The sequence below is a fragment of the Schistocerca cancellata genome, chromosome 5, assembly GCF_023864275.1.
Source record: "Schistocerca cancellata isolate TAMUIC-IGC-003103 chromosome 5, iqSchCanc2.1, whole genome shotgun sequence".
Taxonomy (NCBI): domain Eukaryota; kingdom Metazoa; phylum Arthropoda; class Insecta; order Orthoptera; family Acrididae; genus Schistocerca; species Schistocerca cancellata.
In genome coordinates, this window is record NC_064630.1 from 534,976,922 (window position 1) to 534,993,786 (window position 16,865).

Consider the following 16,865-nt stretch of genomic DNA (forward strand, 5'->3'; position numbering starts at 1 on the left):
TACAGGAAACGTCTCTTTTTGGCAATTCCTCATATTCCATAGAAGACTATCTGTCATTGTAAAGTGTGAATGGCGATGGTTAGGAATTACTAACAACTGTCTGTCTTTAATTTAAAAAACAATAATGAATGATCAACATGGAGTCATATTGTAAAAAAATTGATGTTAATATAAAATGACTAGTTCCACATCATTAAAATTGATGATATATGGAACAAAAAACTAACTAATGACTGGTTTATCACAAAACATGGCACAGACTTCTACACTTTGAAAACCACAAAACGAAATTCAAAAATGAAATGAAGCAGAACGTAAAAGCTGACTTACCTTCTAATTGTGATATGTTTGGTTATTCCTAGAAAACTACTGGCAATAAATATTCCGGAAAAGAATCAAATAGGCTACTGCTCGATATGTACGCCTATATGGTACACAGGTTAGGCAATCCTTACTAAAAAAATATGACTTGCATACATCATAAAACAAAATATCCAATTTTACCTGGTCTAAGTGTTTGAGATCATTCCCTTAACCATATTTGTAGTATTGCACAATTGTGGAACAAGTTTCAGAAATTATATGGTTTTTTTTACAAAATGAGGAGATGTGTAACGCACTGACAAAGCAAAAAAACAAGAACTCTATTCTGCATGCAGCAACACCTCTATACTGTTCTATTTCTTTGACATTCCAATAACCGTTCACCTTGTTGACATGCACAAGATACGATAGCATGTCTTGCGACTTCCCTCATTGCACTCGTTTATGGGCTAGCAAAGAACACGTCAGTAAGTTTTTTGCAAATTTGAACATTAAAAACATTGTCCATACGAGTTGGAAGCTGAAAATGTAACGAACATAAAGCATTACTGTAAACAAATAACATTGATTTCGGAGTTCCAGTTCCATTTGCTATCGATACAAATGCGGTAAAAGTGGAAGCAATTGGATTGCGAAAGAATGCTTTTCACATCACTTCCTTCTCTTCCTCGTTATTCGAAATATTTTAACAAAAAAAAGTTACATTAACGAGGCCAAATGTGTTGTATTACTAGACAAGTACGCACTAAAGAACAGAAAAATGTTCGAAATTGCCTTCCTGACATTATGTTACTCATGTAAGCACTGTAATTTTTAATATTTAAAACAGTTGTTGCGTGTACACTACAGAAATATTGAACTATAAGCTATAGTAAACAGTAGGCTGCTGATGTGCGGGCTAGTTAAGAAGGCGGCTGGCCCCACCCACTCTGGCTTCCAGACAACGTACAGCGTTCAGTCTATAGGCCATCTCCCATTTTTTTTATCTCCTTGGTTATATCTTTTTGAATCATCCTGTATTTTCTTCTGTGTTTCAATGACGCTTCGAAACCGCCATTTTGTATTGGGCCAACAAACGATATACTTGGGAGGTGCCCAAATACTCCCCAGTCCGACATTAGTTTTGGTACAAATCACTGACAGAAACATGCAGCGTCTGCAAAGTTGACAAATATGCACCTCGTATACGAGTCCGAGGGTTGCAGTGGAAGAGCGGCGCATTTCCATCATTTTACAGTTTAAGAAGTTCAAATGAATACAAATGTATTACTGACTTGTATTATTACGAAGTTCATTTCAGTCTGTTTTATTAGCGCAAGTCATTGGTAAAGAAGGGATGTCTCTCTTTTTTAAACGTTCTGCAAAGTTTTGCGTCACCACGTTACAACTTTATACGTACGGATTATCCGTGTATTTCCACGCAGTCATTTTGAAACAGAGTTAGGTTTTACTTCTGTGTTGTTTGTTAAACAACTGGTGCGACAACACTGGCGTTGTCTGTTTTGCATATCAACACTACAAAAAATTCCCTAACACAGTTCCACCAAGTGAATATTTTCGGTAGCAAATAAATGTTAAAAAAACAATACTCCCGGACGCTGAATAGAACTCAAGAACTCTACTATTCCAACGCAAAACTCTGCCAGCTGCACTAACTGCACAGGACACATCTGTATGTGATTACAGTTTTTTGCCAAACTGCCTTTCTTTGACGACCATTTCGTGCCGAAAATAAGTAGGAGAAGAATTCCGGTAGAGCCATTTTTGTGCTGTTAGTGTGTAAGGAATCTCACTGTGGCGTCAGAGTGCACGAAATTTGGTCACTCTCGTAGCACACGTACATAGCTTCGAAATTTTTTGAATAACGAGACTTCCAAGGAGAGGTCCCCAGCGGTGGGATCGAGTTTTCGAAACCATCTATACGGCTATGTACATTAAGATCCCAGGTATAACACACTGCAGCCATTCACGCTGATTGGCCCTCTTCTGCAAGCAATTTACGAAAAAATTTCGGAATTTTATCTGAAACTCAACAGCGTTAAAAAAAAGGTGTTGCGTGGTGTAATGTATTGGCTTCCATAAAAAAATGATATGATAGTAGCCTCACACGCAGAAGCTTGTGGGTTCGAATCTTGCCAGGTACAGTGACTTTTTCTTATTTTGAAATCTTTATCGAAATGCTTTTGATCATCATTTTAATTAAATTATTTAAATTTAGTTTTTTATTTCCATTCCTTTGTCACATCATTTTAATCAGAATATCTACTTCCTCAATTGTTCTCATTTTGCTTCCTATCAGTCTTTTTCCACTAGAAAAATTTGTTCATGTGTTTTAATTAATTTTATCTATTAATTTTTATCTAATTTCTTTTGTTGTTTCACACTGTTTCTCGTCCACATTATTGCATCCATTATATCTATTTCCCATTTGGTCATTGTGTTTCAATTTCGTTATGCTTATAAAACCTTCTTTCTTTTAAATCTTCAACTGCGTTATTTTTTGCGTTGTGCAATAGATATTTACGTTACGTTTTAAATTCTTTGTGTGACGATTACCATACAAAAAAGTTGCACATCTGGTGACGAAAACTACATTTTTCACGCCACTACACCGTCATTTTTCACGCCACAACACCGCCATTTAAATAGATTATTTGGTCTTTTGTTCTTTAACTGATGGATCGGAATTTCCAAACAATTGAATATTATAACAGATAAAAGTAATCGAATTCATATTGACAAAAATTCCAAGTGAAAACATCGTATAAAGAAAAAATGAAACAAATGAAAAAGTTTATACGGTGATTAAAATAATGTGACAAAGGAATAGAAATAAAAAATTACATTTATACCAAGTAAATGAGTAAAAACAATGATCAAAGTAATTTCGATAAAAATTTGAAAATAAAAAATTACTGCACCAGATGAGAAATGAACCCACAACCTCTTGTATTCGTAGCTGTTTACCTTTTTTTAAGATATTTATTTAGCGTTTGACAGTTTCACATAGTAACTGAAAACAAACTCATCTGAGAAGTAACTATATCCATTGAGTTATTTCTTAGACGATACATTTGTAGAATAGACATTACATTTTCCTTTTTTCCCCATGAGGTTTCGTATCAAAAGCTATAATAAGCTTCACATTTTGGAATCTTGAGAAAATTCTCGTACGTAATTTCTCGTATTCATCCCGTAAGTATACGAAGTACTGTAAGTTGCCCTTTGATTTGAGTCCAAAATTTATATGAATTGTGTGTACCATGATCCATGTTTTTGTGTCCCACCTTGCTTTTGGGATTAGTTTTCATTCGGTTATCATGGCATTAGAAACATGTACATTGCGTATATCCGTTCTCTTGACCAGTCGAATTATGTCCCTTGCTGTGTGCCATATCTCGATAAATTTCGGGCACTCACAACCATGTTCAATAGTGTTCTCCGAGTTACAATTTCCACGTGCGGCTGACGGTTTCAACTGAATGGAGTAAAGCTTGAGAGCTGGTCGCTATTGTCCGGTTTATCACTGTGTACCGGGACGATGCGGCACCTTCTATTATTATTTTCATTGATAAGTTTCTCCACACGATTTTCCAGCAGTTCCTTGGTAGTCCCAGTTCCCATTTGTTGGAAATGGCATTCCTTTGAGAGCTATAGCCATGTTACGAATTTTTCCTTGTTCTAGGTCAACTGTGGGTATGTAGCTTTTATTGAGATAATAATTTCGGACAAAGTGGGATACTGACAATGTAAACCTGCGCGAACTATGACGTCGAGACATCATTGTGAAACAGTACAGCAGTTGAGTCTGGTACATTTTATATTACACATTTAGTTCCGTTGACGAGTAATGCCTCACATTTTGCGTGCAGATCCATTCTCATTTAAGTTGAGGGTGCAGATCATCAGAAATATTTCATCCCTCCACATAATCCAGTATATCGCTTGCTGTATAGCCCTGCCAGTGTTTTGGGACATCGGGAGGACCTAAATTAAGTATCACGCTTTTGCGAGTATTTGTGTGTTGCACAGTTCGATATTTTCTATCATAGCAAAATTTCCTCGTGCGTAGATTTTTACTACCGCTCTTATTTTATGTATCGTAGAGCCCACATTCTTTGTGGGTTATTTGCCATTACGACGCTTAGCACCTGGTGTTGATTTTTTGCAGTGAACCAATCCCGCTGTATATTTGATTTATTATTTGCAATTAGCAACATCACAATCTTTTTGGGGACTGTCGGGGGATGCTATGTAAGATGTCAACATCTCGTGAACTTTCCATGAAAACACCTTAGTCATCGCCGCAAGCTCTGTATATGAACCTATGTATTCCTATTGAAATTCCTTGGCACTCACAACATATGATACAAGGACCGGATCTAACGCTATTGCATATAACGCCATAGATAACAGATAACCTTTTCTGACTGATCTTTTGATGTGAATTTTCTCACTTAATCCACCATTAACAACGACTTATGACACGGAGTTACGAAAAGTACTCTGGATTGAATTTGTGAAATTGGTGCCAAAACCCATTTTCATCATGACCTGTTCCATATATTTATGACTAACCCCATGGAAAGCAATTTTAAATGTTATGCATCCTCTTAAAATTTTTTTCGGTATGCCGACACCATTATTGATTTTCTTACGAATATCTAGTAAAACTGCCCCCGAAATATTAAAATATTTAGGATAAAATCCAACAGGAACCCCACACTACTGGAGATTTTCCTTTAGAAGTCATTTTATTGTTTCCTCAGTTTCTTGTAAAATGTAGGGGCGTAAAATGTAAGATGCGCCCGATGATTTTCCGTAAGCATGTGAGTTGTTTTCTGGAGAAAAATTATTGCGGATGGGTTGAAGTCGCTTTCATTGATTAGGTCTGTAACGTGGGTGGTGATTTCAGTTTTGTTTCATTCTCATTGGTAGTTTTCCGGCCGTTATGTCTTTTTTCCATTCTGTTATGAAACAGTTCCTGTCTCTCTTCCGTTCCCTGCCTAAGGGGTACATAGAAATAGGTTCTTCTGAGTTGCCACCGACAGGTTAATTCCTTATAAATGTAGCTTCAGTTTTTTTTCGTAGGTCACGTATTGCCTTCATTTGTTTCAGCCTCGATAGTAGGGTCGGTTGAACTGTTATTTTACTAACGAGTTCTTTCAGGAAGCTTCGATAGAATTTTGACGTTGATCGGAGCCAATGGGCTTTGTAGGCACTATATTTTATTAATTTTACATAACACTGTTGGAGAACAGCGATCTTTACGTTCATAAAATTATTTAAAAACAGCCTTGATCACAGCCGATGTTAACTTCTGACCGGTTTCGGCCTTTTAATTACTGGCCATCACCAGAGTTTGCTCCATCTGGATGACGACGGTGGCCCCTGACCTACTGTGGAGGTCTCAGCAACTGACTGTTACAGTGACTGAAGTCTCCATAGCAAATCAGGCGCCACCGACGTCATTCAGATGGTGCAATCTCTGATGATGGCCCGTAATTAAAAGGCCGAAACCGGTCAGAAGTTAACATCGGCTGCATTCAAGACTGTTTTTAAATAATTTTATAACCATAGTTGATAATGAATATCAAATAGCAGGTTTAGCTTGCGATAGCCACCATACCAACATGCTTTTAGCGTGGTACCGGTTGTTGAGAACCTCTTGCCATGTGACAAATCTTGTGTCGACATGTGATCCTCCAAATGCCTAATGTTAACCTTCTAAATGCCTTTCTTATGACGAAAAAGTGTTCTCGAGGATTTAATGTGGCACATGTAGCTGCAGTGATCCGATAATATCACCGGTTTTGTTTCAGTTTTAACTACTTTTTAAACTATTTGAGCATGGATGTACGGTGGCACTTCAAGTCTGCTATGTCCATTAGTACAAAAATAAGTGTACTCGGTTTTGTTTGGGTTCAAAATTCGCCAGGCGTTTTCGAGATAACTTTCAACCAGCGCTTTAAGTTCATTTGACTTGTCTGGAGCAGAATTCTGATTATCATTACTAATTACACAGTTAAAATCGCCACCGATAGCGGGTTTATTATTATTTCTATGAAGTAACTGTCAAAGTTCTTGACCAAAGAAACGGATTCTATTGGCTTTGTTTTCACTGCTAGTTGGAGCATAAATGTTAACAAGAGTTACGTCGTGGATGGCAAAAAAGATTCCACAACTCCATTCGGTAAAAATTCAACATTCTTTATTTCAATGTCAAAATTTATTATAATAACGGTAACAGTTGTAGTCTCTGGGTTGACGTTAGAAATTACTGCGAAGCCAACAATATGATTATCTGCTTCGCTTGTGGCTTCTTTTACTAAAGCTATATGACAGTCACCTTTAAGAAGTTGCTAAGAGCAACTATCTTAAAAACAGTGGATATCTTACTTATGTAAAAAGTGAGAATATTACAGAGAGTATGACTGTGCGCCATTTATTGTTACGCTATGCGGACACAGCCGGCCGGAGTGGCCGAGCGGTTCTAGGCGCTACAGCCTGGAACCGCGCGACCGCTACAGTCGCAGGTTCGAATCCTGCCTCGGGCATGGATGTGTGTGATGTCCTTACGTTAGTTAGGTTTAAGTACTAAGTTCTAGAGAACTGATGGCCTCAGAAGTTAAGTCCCATAGTGCTCAGAGTCATTTGAACCATATGCGGACACTTCGTCGTCTATGTCGTCTTCTTATTCTATTGGTTTTATATTTCCCTTAGCACTGGAACTGTATGAGTGAATAATGTCGAAATCAGATGGTCACACAGATTTCTAAACATATAGGTCTTCACAATTTTGTTTCCCCTTTTACGATAGGGATCTGTATTCTCTCACTTGCCTGATAGAAATTAACTTGCTTCTTTAGCAGACTGTTAGTAGGTGACATGTTTCATCTGACGTGATTCTGTGACAAGCTGTTCAGGGGTATTATCTTGAACTTCAGAGGTTACAGGGTTTTTGAACGCCCGTTTTTTCCTTTCCCTGCGCAGTTTGTCTGCTGTATCTTCAATTGACGTAGTCGTCTGGGATACATCAGTTTCGGAGGTAACGCTACCTTGCATTTGTCGTCCCGATTCGTCACTTGCCTTAGTTTCCTCAGTTTTTCCCTTTTTCTTTTCAAGTTATGAATTTGATTTTGTTTCTCTGGATGTAGCTTCTTTGGCTTTGGAGTGTATTTCTGTAAGATTTGCAGCCACAGATGGGCTCTCTATTGAGGGCATGTGGTTTATTCGTATTCTGCTACTGGTTTCTAAATTTCCGTTACCATTTCCTGTGCAGGTTTAGTTGCCTCGTGCACTACAGCAACCGTCTTGATAGCTGGTGGAAATAAAGAGTACGCCACTAGCCTGTTCGCGACTTGCGCATAACTACCGCGGATGTCACTTGTATCCAGTGAAGTATCGTTCTTTCCGTAGGAAGCTGCAACGGTACTCTTTTAGTACTATTTGCACTCAGGAGGTCAGTAGAACAACAAATTGAACATGTCTGTGGTTGCCCACTATACGTTATAAACGCTCCATTTCCCGCAATTAAGGCGTGAAGGGATGTGTATGTTTAATACCATCTGAACTTTTCGTACACCACTGCCGATTTGATATTGGGATGTGACAGACCATTTGATATTTTAAATTTTCAAAATGGTGACGTATTGTTTGAGGAACTGCGATAACACCTCATTTGGGAACTCAAAACATACAGTATAAACTCTTATATTCCGAATTCCATAACCAGCATTTACTACAGAAACATTACTAACAGATCCGCCAAGGTGCTTGAATTTCCTAATACTGCCACCTGCTGTCACGAGTTTGTCACAATTTTCAGCATGTTTCAATATGATGAACACAGAATTCTGAATGAAATACAACTGAATACCTAATATATCATATTCTACAATTACAAGTTCTTTAAAGATCCTCTCATGTATTTCAAATGATGGGGGTCTAACTGTATTCCTGTCAGAGATACACTGTAGTGGTATTTACTCTGTCGACCGCTGTCATTTTACTCACAGTTTTTCTGGAGAGAGTTTTGAAGTCTTTGATCGAGCGAACGGCCGTCCGCAGGCACTCGCGTTCCCGCCGATTACGCTGCAGCCCTCACTTGTCGGAGCACTGCACAGTGATGCGTTGACGCCGCAACCACGCGGCAACACAATTTTTGGCGGTGATCTGATACTAAATTCGCTACATTTTTCAATATTTTTCGAGAACTACATGAAAACTGATGGTTGTTGGCCTTGCTAACCAGAGTTACACCACCATGCAATCGAAATGCGTAAGCCGACTTTTTTTAACGATATTGAGAATCACGCAAAATTCCAAACTTTTTTCGTCGGTAATTCGCAAACTATGGACCACAAGAGTGAATGGCTGCAGGATGTGATACCTGGGATCTTAGCCTAGATCACAGTATATTTGATTTCAAAACGTCTATCCCGCCGCTCGGGACCTCTCATTGTTACACGCTTTTATCGCTAGAAAATATTAAAAACATAAAATAGTGCAGTAATTCACTCATGACGCGTAGGAAATATTTCTTTTTGAGCTTTCAGTGGATAACAATGATGATGCAACTTTTCATGCCTCATGTTGCTCAGCGTAAGGTTGAAAACTGAATCTAAATTGCATAATCAAATTTGGCTTTTTTCCAGTGTGCTATCAAGGTTCATTTTAGTTGAATATCAAATGCATGTGATCGTACAACATTTGGTAACGCTTCTAAATTTATGCTAATAGTGTAACAAATACACATAGTAATGTTGGACGAATGTAATCACCTTGAATACTTTATTTCTGTAGTAAGTATACGCAGAAACTTCAGTGACATGTAATGGAAAATACGAGAGTCTCTTTATGGAGGGGCTTGGTATACGCATCAGATCACAAAGGATCTAAATCCTGTTCTAGTGCACCAGCAATAAATATTGTCATTTATCATTTATTTCTTTCCTCATTGTTTTAGTACAATTAATACATAACCTAAATATTCGTTATTCTATGTGAAGACACAGCAACCTTAAGTCTCTGCGTCATTGTACATTCAAATAGACTGCTTAATCCAACATCACACATCAGCGAAACTAAGCCATAATTAGTACTGTATTTCCTTCAAACAAAATTTACTTTACTTTTATATGCGAAGACAAGATCAAGTATGAGTAGATACCGTGTGTATTGCCTTTATGTAGGGTTGGTCAAACGATACTCGCGTACGAAAGGACTCGAGATTTCCCATTACACTGCAGCGTTCGATACAATATCGAGCTTGTTCGAACAATCAAGTGACATTTGTTTCGTACGGCGTAAGTGTAAAGAATATGCAAGCAACTACGAACTAGCCACAACAATAAGCTATCACTCTGCTTAGAATTTCATTATTTCGTGAAACACTGGAGGAAATAACATTAAATCCTACCGCTGCTAAACTCCTACTGTTTTTGAACAAATTTACACTCCGATTTCTCAAACAGTAAAAGCATATATAGATATAAAAACACTTTAAATAAAGTTAACAGACAAAGATGAAAAGCTTCGGAGATAGTACCATCAAACATCACTAGATCGCGGGACGAGTGAAAGCTTGAGAATTGGATTGAATTATAAGTCAATATTTTTTTTATCGGTTACACATGACACACTTTATAATATACATCAGTCCGTGTTTCACTGCTACATCTATTATTAAAATCCATAGTGCATTATAAACGCTAAGACAGGTCGTTGTCATAGTACCAACAAAAAGTAACTAGATCGCAGGACGATCAAAAGATCGTAAGGAACCCGATATTTCCCGAACTGTAACTAAACCTGTTCGAACAGTTCGAATCATGTTCAAACACAGCCCTACCTTTATAGGTAATCTCGGACGCGTTGCGATTGTAAGATCTTTGGACGTGCGATAAAAAGTAGCAACAGATTAGTCTGAAGGAACGCGTAGGCCTAAGTGTTTGTGTCTGAGTGCGTTTGTATTAAAAAAGAATTTGGACCCTGGATCATTGTTGGTGAGTCCGGTAAATATAAGTTTTCACTAATTATCACTGTTTCTAAGATAGGATAGAAATGGATACTGAGTGAGCATGGCGTACTGCGCATGTCGCCATCATCAAACCGGAATTTGTTATATCATTCAATATAACGCTGTTTCATTACTTTTGCCCCATGACAAAATCTTGAAATTAACATTTATATGGATTTTCGTACACATTTATTTATTAGGAACATATGCGGTGAATAATTGCTGCTGCTACGTATGCAAATCGAAATACATCAAAGGGGGAAAATTTACTTTTCATAGGTAAGTACCGCAAAGATACTATTTTACTTACACTAGTAGTAGCCGCTTTAAAGCCTATATGTTGAAAGACATAGATTCACAGTAATAAAGTTTTAATATTATGGTGCAAATTTTTGTGACCGTATAACATATTTATGAGACAAGTGCTAGATAAATTCTGTAGTTGGGAATGTGCTGCCAGTCAGTTGTTGCCTGTCTACAAATTTCGAACAATTTTCACCTCCATAGAAGATTTATATATGACTAGCAAACCTGTCCAGCTTCACAAACATAGCACTTAACAAGAATACCACGTGGCAAAGGGATTTTTGTGATTTTATATTTATGCTACTTGGACTGCAGAAGTCATATAGAACTAGCAATAAACCAAAGCAAGTACATGCAACTCTCAAAAAGTCTCGACAAAATCGACAATGAATTTTTCCTATAACCCTTACTATGGTAAAATATGGTCGATTTTGCTCGATGGGCACCGTGACTTTGTAATAAAATGCTCACCAGTCATGTACGTGTCTTTGTTTCGATTCCTAGCTGTTGAAAATTTTTAATCGGAGTGCATGTTCTACAGGCATTCCGTTATGGGTAAAATACATTAATATCGAAAGAAATCAGCAGCACTCGAGACTGGTGACCTATGGTTACAGTCTCGTTTCGATGTTTGTCTTTTATTTCTTTCCATTCAGTACGAATATTCATTTACATAATTTAAATATAAAATTCATAAATTCAAAGCTAATTAACAGAAGTCTAATTGTAGTTTTTAAGGATAACGCGTGTCTTCTTGTTTCTAATCACCTATCCTACACAAAATCCAGGTTTCGCTGTAAATACATTTCTTAACTACTGGTCTTTTATAAAAGATCTTGTAAATACAAAAAAAAAACCTTAAAAATTAATTATTTTTTCTTGCTGTGTATTTTATGTTTCACAAAAACGCTCATGGAACATGTACCATCATCATCATCATCATCATCATTTAAGACTGATTATGTCTTTCAGCGTTCAGTCTGGAGCATAGTCCCTCTTATAAAATTCCTCCATGATCCCCTATTCAGTGCTAACATTGGTGCCTCTTCTGATGTTAAGCCTATTACTTCAAAATCATTCTTAACCGAATCCAGGTACCTTCTCCTTGGTCTACCCCGACTCCTTCTATCCTTTACTGTTGAACCCATGAGTCTGTTGGGTAACCTTGCTTCTCCCACGCGTGTAGCATGACCCCACCATCTAAGCCTGTTCGCCCTGACTGCTACATATATAGACTTCATTCCCAGTTTTTCTTTGATTTCCTCATTGTGGACACCCTCCTGCCATTGTTCCCATCTACTAGTACGTGCAATCATCCTAGGTACATTAATATCCGTAACCTCAACCTTATTGATAAGGTAACCTGAATCCACCCAGCTTACGCTCCCATACAACAAAGTTGGTCGAAAGATTGAACGGTACACAGATAACTTAGTCTTGGTACTGACTTCCTTCTTGCAGAAGAGAGAAGATCTTAGCTAGCGCTCACTGCATTAGCTTTGCTACTCCTCGCTTCCAGTTCTTTCACTATGTTTCCATCCTGTGAGAATATGCATCCTAAGTACTTGAAACCGTCCACCTGTTCTAACTTTGTTCCTCCTATTTGGCACTCAATCCGTTTATATCTCTTTCCCAATAACATTACTTTCGTTTTGGAGATGCCAATCTTCATACCATAGTCCTTACATTTCTGATATAGCTCTGAAATATTACTTTGCAATCTTTCAATCGAATCTGCCATCACAACTACGTCATCCGCACATGCGAGACTGCTTATTTTGTGTTCACATATCTTAATCTCACCCAGCGAGTCTATTGTTTTCAACATATGAGCCATAAATAATATGAACAACAGTGGAGACAGGTTGCAGCCTTGTCTTACCCCTGAAACTACTCTGAACCATGAACTCAATTTACCGTCAACTCCAACAGCTGCCTGACTATCTATGTTTTTTTTTTTTTCTTGGTCATCAGTCTACTGCTACTGACTGGTTTGATGCGGCCCGCCACAAATTCCTTTCCTGTGCTAACCGCTTCATCTCAGAGTAGCACTTGCAACCTACGTCCTCAATTATTTGATTGACGTACTCCAATCTCTGTCTTCCTCTACAGTTTTTGCCCTCTACAGCTCCCTCTAGTACCATGGAAGACATTCCCTCATGTCTTAGCAGATGTCCTATCATCCTGTCCCTTCTCCTTATCAGTGTTTTCCACATATTCCTTTCCTCTCCGATTCTGCGTAGAACCTCCTCATTCCTTACCTTATCAGTCCACCTAATTTTCAACATTCGTCTATGCCATCACATCTCAAATGCTTCGATTCTCTTCTGTTCCGGTTTTCCCACAGTCCATGTTTCACTACCATACAATGCTGTACTCCAGACGTACATCCGCAGAAATTTCTTCCTCAAATTAAGGCCGGTATTTGATATTAGTAGACTTCTCTTTGCCAGAAATGCCTTTTTTGCCATAGCGAGTCTGCTTTTGATGTCCTCCTTGCTCCGTCCGTCATTGGTTATTTTACTGCCTAGGTAGCAGAATTCCTTAACTTCATTGACTTCGTGACCATCAATCCTGATGTTAAGTTTCTCGCTGTTCTCATTTCTACTACTTCTCATTACCTTCGTCATTCTCAGATTTACTCTCAAACCATACTGTGTACTCATTAGACTGTTCATTCCGTTCAGCAGATCATTTAATTCTTCTTCACTTTCACTCAGGATAGCAATGTCATCAGCGAATCGTATCATTGATATCCTTTCACCTTGTATTTTAATTCCACTCCTGATCCTTTCGTTTATTTCCATCATTGCTTCCTCGATGTACAGATTGACGAGTAGGGGCGAAAGGCTACAGCCTTGTCTTACACCCTTCTTAATACGAGCACTTCGTTCTTGATCGTCCACTCTTATTATTCCCTCCTGGTTGTTGTTCATATTGTATATGACCCGTCTCTCCCTATAGCTTACCCCTACTTTTTTCAGAATCTCAAACAGCTTGCACCATTTTATATTGTCAAACGCTTTTTCCAGGTCGACAAATCCTATGAAAGTGTCTTGATTTTTGTTTAGCCTTGCTTCCATTATTAGCCGTAACGTCAGAATTGCCTCTCTCGTCCCTTTACTTTTCCTAAAGCCAAACTGATCGTCACCTAGCGCATTCTCAATTTTCTTTTCCATTCTTCTGTATATTATTCTTGTAAGCAGCTTCGATGCATGAGCTATTAAGCTGATTGTGCGATAATTCTCGCACTTGTCAGCTCTTGCCGTCTTTGGAATTGTGTGGATGATGATTTTCCGAAAGTCAGATGGTATATCGCCAGACTCATATATTCTACACACCAACGTGAATAGTCGTTTTGTTGCCACTTCCCCCAATGATTTTAGAAATTCTGATGGAATGTTATCTATCCCTTCTGTCTTATTTGACCGTAAGTCCTCCAAAGCTCTTTAAAATTCCGATTCTAATACTGGATCACCTATCTCTTCTAAATCGACTCCTGTTTCTTCTTCTATCACATCAGACAAATCTTCATCCTCATAGAGGCTTTCAATGTATTCTTTCCACCTATCTGCTCTCTTCTCTGCATTTAATAGTGGAATTCCCGTTGCACTCTTAATGTTACCACTGTTGCTTTTAATGTCACCAAAGGTTGTTTTGACTTTCCTGTATGCTGAGTCTGTCCTTCCGACAATCATATCTTTTTCGATGTCTTCACATTTTTCCTGCAGCCATTTCGTCTTAGCTTCCCTGCACTTCCTATGTATTTCATTCCTCAGCGACTTGTATTTCTTTATTCCTGATTTTCCCGGAACATGTTTGTACTTCCTCCTTTCATCAAACAGCTGAAGTATTTCTTCTGTTACCCACGGTTTCTTCGCAGCTACCTTCTCTGTACCTATGTTTTCCTTCCCAACTTCTGCGATGGCCCTTTTTAGAGACGTCCATTCCTCTTCAACTGTACTGCCTACTGCGCTATTCTTTATTGCTGTATCTATAGCGTTAGAGAACTTCCTTATTACTTCCGTATCCCACTTCTTTGCGTATTGATTCTTCCTGGCTAATGTCTCGAACTCCAGCCTACTCTTCATCACTACTATATTGTGATCTGAGTCTATATCTGCTCCTGGGTACGCCTTACAATCCAGTATCTGATTTCGGAATGTCTGTCTGACCATGATGTAATCTAATTGAAATATTCCCATATCTCCCGGCCTTTTCCAAGTATACCTCCTCCTCTTGTGATTCTTGAACAGGGTATTCGCTATTACTAGCTGAAAATTGTTACAGAACTCAATTAGTCTTTCTCCTCTTTCATTCCTTGTCCCAAGCCCATATTCTCCTGTAACCTTTTCTTCTACTCCTTCCCCTACAACTGCATTCCAGTCGCCCATGACTATTAGATTTTCGTCCCCCTTTACATACTGCATTACCCTTTCAATATCCTCATACACTTTCTCTGTCTGTTCATCTTCAGCTTGCGACGTCGGCATGTATACCTGAACTATCGTTGTCGGTGTTGGTCTGCTGTCGATTCTGATTAGAACAACCCGGTCACTGGACTGTTCACAGTAACACACCCTCTGCCCTACCTTCCTATTCATAACGAATTCTACACCTGTTTACCATTTTCTGCTGCTGTTGATATTACCCGATACTCATCTGACCAGAAATCCTTGTCTTCCTTCCACTTCACTTCACTGACCCTTACTATATCTAGATTGAGCCTTTGCATTTCCCTTTTCAGATTTTCTAGTTTCCCTGCCACGCTCAAGCTTCTGACATTCCACGCCCCGACTCCTAGAACGTTATCCTTTCGTAGATTATTCAATCTTTTTCTCATGGTAACCTCCCCCTTGGCAGTCCTCTCCCTGAGATCTCAATGGGGGACTATTCCGGAATCTTTTGCAAATGGAGAGATCATCATGGCACTTCTTCAATTACAGGCCACATGTCCTGTGGATACACGTTACCTGTCTTTAATGCAGTGGTTTCCATTGCTTTCTGCATCCTCATGTCGGTGATCATTGCTGATTCTTCCGCCTTTAGGGGCAATTTCCCACCCCTAGGACAAGAGAGTGCCCTGAACCTCTATCCGCTCCTCCACTCTCTTTGACAAGGCCGTTGGCAGAATGAGGCTGACTTCTTATGCCGGAAGTCTTCGGCCGCCAATGCTGATTATTTATCAAAATTTAGGCAGTGGTGGGGATCGAACCCGGGACCGAAGACGTTTTCATTATGAATCAAGGACGTTAGCCCTAGACGAGGGGTACTATCTATGTAAAAACCTTTAATTGCCTGCAAAAGTTTGCCTCCTATTCCATAATGTCGTAGAACAGACAATAACTTCCTCCTAGGAACCCGATCATATGCCTTTTCTAGATCTATAAAGCATAGATCCAGTTCCCTGTTCACTAGTAACACTTCTCCATTATTTGCCGTAAGCTAAAGATTTGGTCTAAGAGGCCTAAACCCACACTGATTTTCATCCAGTTTGTTCTCAACTAATACACGCAATTTCCTTTCAACAATACCTGAGAAGATTTTACCCACAACGCTGATTAGAGAGATACCTCTGCAGTTGTTCCAATCTTTTCTGTTTCCATGTTTAAAGATTGGTGTGATTACTGCTTTCGTCCAGTCTGATGGAACCTGTCCCGACTCCCACGCCATTTCAGTTATGCTGTGTAGCCATTTAAGACCTGACATTCCACTGTATTTGATGAGTTCCGACTTAATTTCATCCACCCCAGCCGCTTTATTGCACTGCAATCTATTGACCATTTTCTCCATTTCCTCAAATGTGATCCTAATTCCATCATCATTCCTACCCCTTGTACATCGATATCTGAAACATTACTGATCGTATTTTCACCTACATTGAGCAACTCTTCAAAATGCCCAAGACATCAACAGGATTCACCAGCCGTTTTCCTGACCTGTCCAAAATACTTGTCATTTCCTTCTTACTTCCCTTTCGAAGACTGCTAATTACACTCCCGAATGGTTTTCCAGCAACTTGACCCAAAGTCTCCAACCTGTTTCCAAAGTCTTCCCAAGATTTCTTCTCGGATGCTGCAATTATCAGTTTGGATTTGTTTCTTTCTTCAACATATCTTTCTCTGTCTACCTGAGTTCTAGTATGTAGCCATTTTTGATACGCCTTCTTTTTCCTTTTATGGGCTGCCTTGACTCTGTGATTCCACCAAGCTGT